The following is a 10,132-nucleotide window of genomic DNA, read 5'->3' as shown; positions in this document are numbered from 1 at the left end:
ATAGAGGTGATATTGGAGGCCAAAGGAGTTAATGAGTGCACCCAGAGAGGAGGTGTACAGAGAGAACAGAAGGGGGCCAAGGACGGAACCCTGAGGGACCCCGACAGGAAGGATGGAAGGTGGTGAGGTAGAGCCAGAGGCAGAGACTGAAAAAGAACGGTTGAAGAGGTAAGAGGAAAACCAGTTGAAGACTGTGCCAGATAGGCCAATGTTTTGGAGTGTGTGGAGGAGGAGAGGGTGATCCACAGTGTCAAAGGCAGCAGATAGGTCCAAAAGGATAAGCAGGGAGAAGTGACCCTTGGATTTGGCTGACAGCAGGTCATTGGTGACTTTCACTAGGGCAGTCTCAGTGGAATGAAGTGGGCGAAAGCCAGATTGAAGGGGATCAAGGATGGAGTGGTCAGACAGGTAGCTGGTGAGATGCTTGTAAACCAGCCGCTCTGGTATTTTAGAGGCAAATGGGAGGAGAAAGATAGGGCGGTAGCTTGTGGGAGATAAAGGGTCCAGGTTTGGTTTTTTTAAGAATAGGCGAGACCAGAGCATGTTTGAAGGGTGAGGGAAAGAAGCCTGTAGAAAGAGATAGGTTAAAGAGGTGAGCAAGGTGGGAGCCACCAGTGGGGGAGAGGGAACTGAGGAGACGGGAGGGGAGAGGGTCCAAGGGCCAGGTAGAGGGGGAGTTGGCGAGAAGACATCCAAGATGACATGATAGAAACTTTCAAATATATCAAGGGTTTTAACAAGGTACAGGTGGGAGACATTCTTCACAGGAAGAGGAGCAGCAGAACACGAGGACATGCACTGACACTAGAGGGAGGAAGATTCAGGGGAAATGTGAGGAAGAATTACTTCACAGAAAGAGTAGTAGATAAGTGGAATAGCCTACCATCAGAGGTGGTAGAGGCAAATACAGTAGTACAAGTTAAACATGCTTGGGATAGGCATATTGATATCCTTACAAAAAAATAAGGATCAAATACGGTTTGAGGTAACATGTTTAAAAAAGGAATAGTTGTGTGCCAGCGCTTGCTGTCTCAATAATAAGTTACACGGTTCTCTTAAAAAAAAATATTTTATATATAAAATATAAACAATACACATATAAAGATACAAATATGAAAAATAAAAAATTGTATAATTTAAAATGATCTCGTATTGTGTGAATCAATTAATATATCTTTTGCTTTAGAGGTACCAATACCAATAGTCCCGAATTGGGGAAGTGTGGTGGGGCTGACAATTATTATTATTATATTATCATCCTTTTTCTCTGGTCGTTTGGTTAGCCAGATGTGCTGTGACGACTGTGGTTCTTATTTGCCTTATGTTTGCAAAGGCTCAGGGGTCCCAGATAAAAAGTCCTCCTTTCCTTGGAAATTAGGGATGATGCTGTAACCCATAAATTTTGAATGTCCAAGTGGTATCAAGGGGACATCACGGGATGAAGACGAACCAGGTCACTTCTTTTTGGTGGATGCAGTCAGCAATATTTGTAAAGCTCAACGCGTTTCCCCGGAACCTCCGGCTTCCTCAGGAGCAAGTGTGATTGTGGGACAGTTTGTCCTGGGTATAAATACCTGCATTGCTAATTGATTCATTGATTCACATGTGAGATGATAAAACCAATAAACTCAGATAACAAGAGAATCGTGTCTATTTAAACAGTTAGATAAACTTTATAAAAGTAGGAGGCAATCCATACATAAATGGTCATATTATTCCCAAATCAAATAATTTTATAACATTAATTCGTGTGTCACATATTGGTATTCCGGTCATGTGACCCGGAAGTAAGATGTACATATTCAATATTCTCTATAAATCATCAGTAGTTTACTGTACCGTGCATCGGGTCAGATGGGGGTATCATGCTAACAGGATGGAGTGTGTCCAGCGCCTCCGCTGCCCGCCAATTGCCGGTATCGGCGGTATCAGCAGAAGACGTGTCCGTCTCCTCCATGTAGCGTCCAGTGTGTTGCTAGGCAACGCTCGGTCACGTGATGTCACGTGACACGGACGTGCCCTGCAGCTCCGACAGCTCACCAGGATGCATGCGTCTTGCCCGGACATACGTCAGGAGCCGCGCGCCTGTGCAACGCGGCCACTACCTGACCATATCGGGTTCCACGCTACGTCCATAGGAAGCTATCTGCGTCGTCATGACGACACTCGTAGGACTGTTTGCCATGGTGGCAAACCTAACTGATCCACCCACCGGCTCGATGCCATGGACAGATCCATTTTATACATTGTACATAAGTGGCAACAATCTATCCATCATTTAATAACAGTAAATTTTCGGGTATACAATGGACAAATGTAGATAGGCATAGCTCAGTTCATCGGATCACGAGAAAAGCCACATTATAACATATATATACAAATCAAGACTGAAATACCAATATGTGACACATGAATTAATGTTATAAAATTATTTGATTTGGGAATAATATGACCATTTATGTATGGATTGCCTCCTACTTTTATAAAGTTTATCTAACTGTTTAAATAGACACGATTCTCTTGTTATCTGAGTTTATTGGTTTTATCATCTCACATGTGAATCAGTGAATCAATTAGCAATGCAGGTTTATATGTGTATTGTTTATATTTTATATATAAAATATTTTTTTAAGAGAACCGTGTAACTTATTATTGAGACAGCAAGCGCTGGCACACAACTATTTCTTTTATAACTATAACTACTATTGGGTTCTTGACAAAACCCTGTGCCAGCTGCTATTATTTGCACACACCACTTGTTTCTTACCTCTATGTTTAAAAAAGGGGCAGACTAGATGGGCCAAGTGGTTCTTATCTGCCGTCAAATTCTGTTTCTAAGTATCTATGCTCTAAGCCAGGGGCTTCATGCTCGATGACAGGGGGTTTTCATGCTCGTGCCAGAGGGGTTTCATGCTCGTGCCAGAGGGGTTTCATGCTCGTGCCAGATGGGTTTCATGCCCGTGCCAGAGGGGTTTCATGCTCGATGCTAAGGGGGGTTTCATGCTCGGTGCCAAGGGGATTACATGCTCGTTGACATGGGGAGTTAAATGCTAGTTGCCAAGGGGCTGGTTCACAACTGGACTGCGATGAGGAAGAGGGGCAGCATTAGCCTTTTTTATATAGGATATTGTTGTTTATATAGTGTTTAAGTCTAGTGGTTATTCATTATAGATTTGGAACAGACGCTGTCATTGAACAGTAAATGCATGCTCTGTTAGAAAACCCTCAAATCCATCAGATTTATAGTACTAGCAAGGAGTTTGGGGGGTGTCAATGAATGTGTTGGAATTATTGGTGGCGTGAGACATTGGCCCTCCCCTAGCCAGAGGTCACCAGAGAAATAAATTCAGACCTAATCGCTTCCGAATTTGCCCCCGGTCGCGTCGGTGGTGCTCTTCACATGCATGAATATGCGCACGTGGAAGCCCCGGTAGCGATCGTCTACAGAGAGTTTTACACTCGTATTCGACGGTGAGCGGCCATCCAATGCGAGCGGATGTGTAAGTGTACGCATACGTTCGCATGTTAGTGTGGGGATTCGGGCAGGGGGGGGGCGTGCATTCTGCAGGGCGGCGTTTACCTGCTCCCTAAGCAGTAAACAGGTCTGAATCAGACCCAAAGTACAGTCGATAATCCGTTCAGTATCATTTCCTAAGGGGCATACACACGGGGTGATTCCAGGGGTATTTCTAAGTGATATTGTTCAGAAACGACACGCAGATCACTCCGTGTGTATACCCCCAGAGATTGCAATGTGTGGACCCCCACGTCGCCATCGCCTGACTAGATTTTGACTACAAGATCTATTCATATCGCCATTGTTCTCACCGGACGGCACTGGGCCGCACAGATCGCTCAGCGCACATTGCTGGTGCCGGCTATGTGTGTGTTGAGCGATCTGCGGCACCCCTCACCCTGTGTATATGGGGACAGGACCGAATTCAGCCTTCGGGGGGCCCGGGTCACTTTAGACTGGGGGCCCTCTCCCTCTTGTCATTACTGTCCGCAAACTGCACAGGAGAATATTACACTGTCAGAACACAGCGTAACGGCAGCATAAACTTACAGTCCATAGTCACTAACATAGCAGATACAAGCAAGTGGCAATAGTAGCGGCAAAGCCTGGAATGTAGATCATATGTATGTACAATGTCACTGAATAGGTCACATAAACTAGGAGGCACGTTCAAATGTAAGGTCGTGTTGTGAAACAAAGGTAGGAACATTGTGCTATGAGAGTACATGTAAACTCCAAAGTTGCTGGAAGAGTACATGTAAACCCCATTGGTAAGCATGCTAGCCAGGGCATCTGGTTTATCAGAGAGTCGTACCCATAATAATTGGAGTCTACAACTGGAGGCGGTCACAAAGAATAGGGGAAAAATGATGTAGGTGAGTACATACAAACTTGCTGGTATTAGATGTCTTGTGGGATCTAGAATGTACAACAGGCTGATAATCTGAAAGCTAGAATGGGGAAGTGCCCGTTAGGGGCTCAGGTTAAAGGATCAATAGTCAATGGGTAACTGCAGGGGGAGCAGGGGGCAAATATATATATACACCACATGGAGAGCCTGTTTTTGTCCCTCTGTATCTTGCTTTGGAAGAGACGTCACAGGCTCAGCACTGACTCTGATTAATAACCCTCCCATAACGAGAGCAGAGCTCCGCACAAGCCTCTCAGCCTCTGCCCGCTGGTGCAAAGTACCATGGGACTCGGTCAACTCCCAGTAATGCACTTGTGCAGTCAGTGTGCCTTGGCTCCCGATGCTCAGCACCATTAATCACTGTCACATTGGCAGATAGGTGAAGCTGCAGCACTACCCCACTCCTATGCACAAAACCTTTAGCAAAAAAAAAATGTGAACACTTGGCAGGAACAGGGGGGCCGTAGAGAGAGGACCCCCTGAGCGCCCCACCCCCCCCCCCCCACCCCACCCCACCCCCCCTTAATCCTTAATCCAGCCCTGTACGGGGGTTTATTTGGTTTCTTTTTTTAACCCAATGGATTATGGCATAAAAAAAATGTAAGCAATTGCAGTTAACTAACAATATAACAATAACACCCAATACACTATATAAAATATTAGGGGTGCAATATATGTACAGTGATGTGGTGGTTTTTACTTACTTATCAGAATTATTTGCCAAAAACAACATAACCAAAATAGCATAGTTGCCGTATAGCGATCTCCCTCTCTCCCTCATTAGTCTAGCAATCTGCCTCATTCACCTATCCCATATTATGTAGTTGTTACATTTTTGGGGAAAATAGGAATGAGAGATACAGTAGAGTAGATACATTTACATTGAATCAATAGCGCCATTTCCCAGCATTGGTGATAAAACACAATGATCCCTATGGCTACATGTATATCTTGTGGCCATTTATATGGAACCACGTGTAAAACACAACAAATTAACAATCCCTGTCACATATCACTGACTTTTCTTTACCAAGTATAGTATCTCTTACTAATTACTTTGGGGCTCATCTACTTTTGGATATAAGTCATTTTAAAAGATTCCTCTCAGATGCAGCAGTACACACCCACGCTTCTAAGTACCACATTCACAATCTCTTTTCACAATCTCTCCATATATGAAACTAGACACGCCCTTTGGGTGGAGCATGACACGACCCCTCAATGGGGCACTGTGCAAAATTCTACTACCAACTATAATCTCCCTGAAACTAGTTTTCAAAAGTAGGTAAGTATGCAAAATAGTCAAGTGGTTTATATCTGCAAAACTTCACTGTACCACAGACAATAAATTACAATATCTTTAACCTTTGTGAGGTTGTAGCAGAACACCCCACTAGATCTGTAGGGACAACTGAACCTCCACTGCCTTATTCCAAATGTATGTTCTGTCACACACCTACAGGAGTCACAGCAAGGAAAACTGATAAGCGCAGAGGTTACATAATCCACCAAAGGGTTCTGGAGATGCTGTCACTTTAAGTAGCCAGTTGTTAGTTTACTGTGAGATCTGATGATGGAGTATTGGCCAATGGGGTGCAAGAGGGGAGGAGTGGCCAATCAGAAGGAGGCAGGAAGTGATGTAACAGCCCTCTTTGTGTGTTTTCTCCCCTCCCATTCCTGTTTTATGTTTGGCGGTCGGTAAAGAACGGTCGTTGGTTGTATGTATTAGTTAAGTAGCTAGTGGGTGTGCTCTCCCAACATTGCTATATGTCAATATACCCATCGTCCTGGACGGGAGATGGGTTACACCACCTGCACTGGTGGGTTGCCAGTTGGAGAGTTGATCACCAGTGGCTGTTTGGTATGTGTGTGTGTTTATGTTACCCTTGACCGTTCTTTAGTGCTGCCACCACTTATAGTCAGATCTAATAGTCAACTTGTCAATCAATAAAATTAATATTACTTTGAAACGCCAGCACTTGTCTTCTTTTAGTTCTTAAGGGTTTAAAGTCGATAGATTGTAAGCTTGCGAGCAGGACCCTCCTACCTTTTGACTGTCTGTAAATACCCTGTTTGCTGTATCACTGTCTCCTTTTGTAAAGCGCAACGGAATATGATGCGCTATATAAGAAACTGTTAATAAATAAATAGTTGTTATTTTGAAGTGTCATGCATGAAAGATACCCGATAGTGAATTTATACCCAGAATCAGCTTTGGCTCTCAAACTTGTCAAAAAGTTCTGGCTGATGCAATGTAAAGCCAATACCGCTAGCCAATAGGCGCTCGCCGTCCAGCAGCCACCAGTTGATTGGCTGCTGGACCGCAAGCGCCCATTGGCTAGCGGTCCAGCGGGAGATATGAATGAATTTTACATAGCAGCAACACGTCTCTCTCCCGGGGGGAGCGAGGGCACAGGAGGCATTACAGCAGCACAGGCAGGGGGGGACTCAGGATGCACGCAGCACAGGCAGGGGGAGGTGGATCAGGACGCAGCACAGCAGCACAGGCAGGGGGGTGAGTAAGGTCAGGTGTACTCCCACCCTGCTGCACCCCACCCTCGCACCCACCCTGCTGCACACTAGTGCAAATCCACCCTGCTGCACATTACTGCAACCCACCCTGCTACACCCACCCTGCTGCAAACTACTGCACCCACACTTCTGCACACTACTGCACTTACCCTCCCACACCCACCCTACTGCACCCACCCACCCTGCTGCACCCACCCATCCTGCTGCACACTACTGCACTTACCCTCCCACACCCACCCTACTGCACCCACCCACCCTGCTGCACACTACTGCACCCACCCACCCTGCTGCACACTACTGCACCCACCCACCCTGCTGCACACCCCCGCTCCCACCCTCCCTCCCTGCTGCACACCACCGCTCCCACCCTCCCTCCCTGTTGCACACCACCAACGGTGCATTGAATTGAAAATAGCGGCCGGGAGCAGGCCGCTGCACAGTTCTGTCCCCCTTGGCAACGAACAAATTGAGTCCCCCTTGGCATTGAGCATGAAGCCCCTTGGCATCGAGCACGAAGCCCTTTGGCATCGAGCATGAAGCCCCTGGCATTGAGCATGTAGGTAAGTGGCACTTATGTGTCAAATGTGTAATGGGCATTATGGTGTCTTATAAAGTATGCAATGGGCATTGCGGAGTGTTATATGGTATGTCATGGGCATTGCGGAGTGTTATATAGTATGTCGTGGGCATTGCGGAGTGTTATATAGTATGTCGTGGGCATTGCGGAGTGTTATATAGTATGTTGTGGGCAGTGGTGCAAGTAGAAAACATTTCTTAGTGGTGCTGTGGTGCTGTGCTGCTGGGAAAATGGGTGTGGTCAGGGGCGTGGTCATGACACAAGGGGGAGTGGCTACAAGACAAATATGTGCCAGATATGCCGCCATAATGCCACACACATGCCCCCACAGTGCTAGATATGCCTCCACAATGCCACACATGCCCCCCCCCACAGTGCTAGTTATGCCCCCGGTGCCAGATATGCCCCCACAGTGCTAGTTATGCCCCCACGGTGCCACACATATGCCCCCACAGTGCTAGTTATGCCCCCGGTGCCAGATATGCCCCCATAGTGCTAAGTATGCCCCCACAGTGCCACACATATGCCCCCACAGTGCGAGTTATGCCCCCGGTGCCAGATATGCCCCCACAGTGCCAGAATATATGCCCCCCACAGTGCCAGAATATATGCTCCCCACAGTGCCAGAATATATGCTCCCCACAGTGCCAGAATATATGCCCCCCACAGTGCCAGAATATATGCCCCCCACAGTGCCAGAATATATGCCCCCCACAGTGCCAGAATATATGCCCCCCACAGTGCCAGAATAAATCCCCCCCCCCCCACAGTGCCAGAATATATGCCCCCCCCCCCACCCAGTGCCAGAATATATGCCCCCCCCACAGGCTGCTCCCCTTGTGTAACAGGACCCCACAGGCTGCTCACTGCTCCCCCTGTATTACTACCCCAATGATCTACGTACCTGGTCTTGCAGTCAGGTGTGTCCATCGAGGCGGCTCCGTCCCTCCACACGATGTCTCTGCCAGACTTCGGCTCCGTCCAGACTCCAGCGCCGTCCATTCCATCCTGGGACACCCGGCGTGTGGTGGGTAGGGACGTCGGTGAACTGGGATGCGGGGGATGCTGGGGATCATGCGGCGCCGGCGCCATGGCGTCACAACAGCATGGCGCAAACTGGCGCAAACCGGCGCATGCGCATTGGACAGCACTCGCCGGGTTTTTATGGCAGTACGGGGTACCAGCACTATTTGTTATAGCGGTACGCCGTACCACCCTGTACCGCCATACTTTCACCCCTGGTCGTGGGCATTGCGGAGTGTTATATAGTATGTCGTGGGCATTGCGGAGTGTTATATAGTATGTCATGGGCATTGCGGAGTGTTATATAGTGTGTCGTGGGCATTGCGGAGTGTTATATAGTATGTCGTGGGCATCATGTGTGGGCTTATGTGTAATTGGAATTACAAAGTTCACTAATGTGCAATGGGCATTACGGTGTGTGGTATAATGTTGGTCCGTGCCCACCTACTACAAATTGGGGGGGGAGGGGGCGCGAAACATGCCCTTGCTCCGGGCGCCATGGCACCTAGCTACACCACTGCTTGTGATATGATGTAAGCAAGATCTGCTCGTTGTAGCAGTGGTACTATAACTAGTACTATCATTATGGGAACTGATAGAGACCTCTGCACCCAAGTGAGCTTATTTCAGCACTATATACAGTATATGTGCAATATACAGTATGACTCAAATTCCATAAAATGTTAATATATAGTACCCCATATGAGGCCATATGTGGAGATATACATCATTTCTTCTGCCAAGTAACTTTGTCAAAGGTCAAACTGTTACATAATCTGCAATCACACACACACACACAGCACTTTCCCCGGAACCAGCTTTTGGCATACATAACAGTCCCTCGGGCTGATATTTCAGAGTCACGGAAGTATTTCGGATAGACAGAATTGTGTAACTTCATTTTACATTTTGTAGCTGGAAATATTATAATCTAGCAGAATTGTAATACAATTTCTATGTTGCAATTGTAATAGATGGCATCTGTGCTTTTTAAATCCTTTGGTCCTGTTAAAACTGTGATGCCCGCTGTCAGGAACCCACCTGATGCAAAATTCGGTACTTATGTATTATCTGGGCTCCCATGTTAAATGCACCCCATTTTTTCATACCCCTACTATCCAACTACGCATGGAGTTGATAATATATTGTGTTGCGAGCGCAGCGAGCCACCGTGCCCGAAGCGTGGTGAGCGCAGCGAGCCCCGCGAGGGGACGCGGTCTCATAAGAAAAACGGGAGCCCAGATATTACATAAGTACCCAAAATTCAATAGGGAGAAAGTAGACTCTACGGGTGATATTTAATAGGATAAGAGATTCAGAAAGTGAGAGATATTGGGAAGAAATCTCCAGTTTTTTAAAGCGGCAATCATTTACACTGCAAAATCAAACAAGTCCTAAAGTGTACATGATTGCCTCTTTAAAAAACTGGAGATTTCTTACCAAATCTCTCACTTTCTGAATCGCTCATCCTATTAAATTTCATCCATTGTCTCAGTTACACCCAGTGGCGTAACTTGAAATTTTTCTCCCCCAAGCCAAAAAAAGTCTCTAGCACCAAAACATTAATTATATA

Source organism: Crinia signifera, chromosome 6, assembly GCF_055691185.1.
Source record: "Crinia signifera chromosome 6, ASM5569118v1, whole genome shotgun sequence".
Classification (NCBI taxonomy): Eukaryota; Metazoa; Chordata; class Amphibia; order Anura; family Myobatrachidae; genus Crinia; species Crinia signifera.
The sequence above is the reverse complement of the archived record's forward strand: the minus strand, read 5'-3'. Positions refer to the sequence as shown.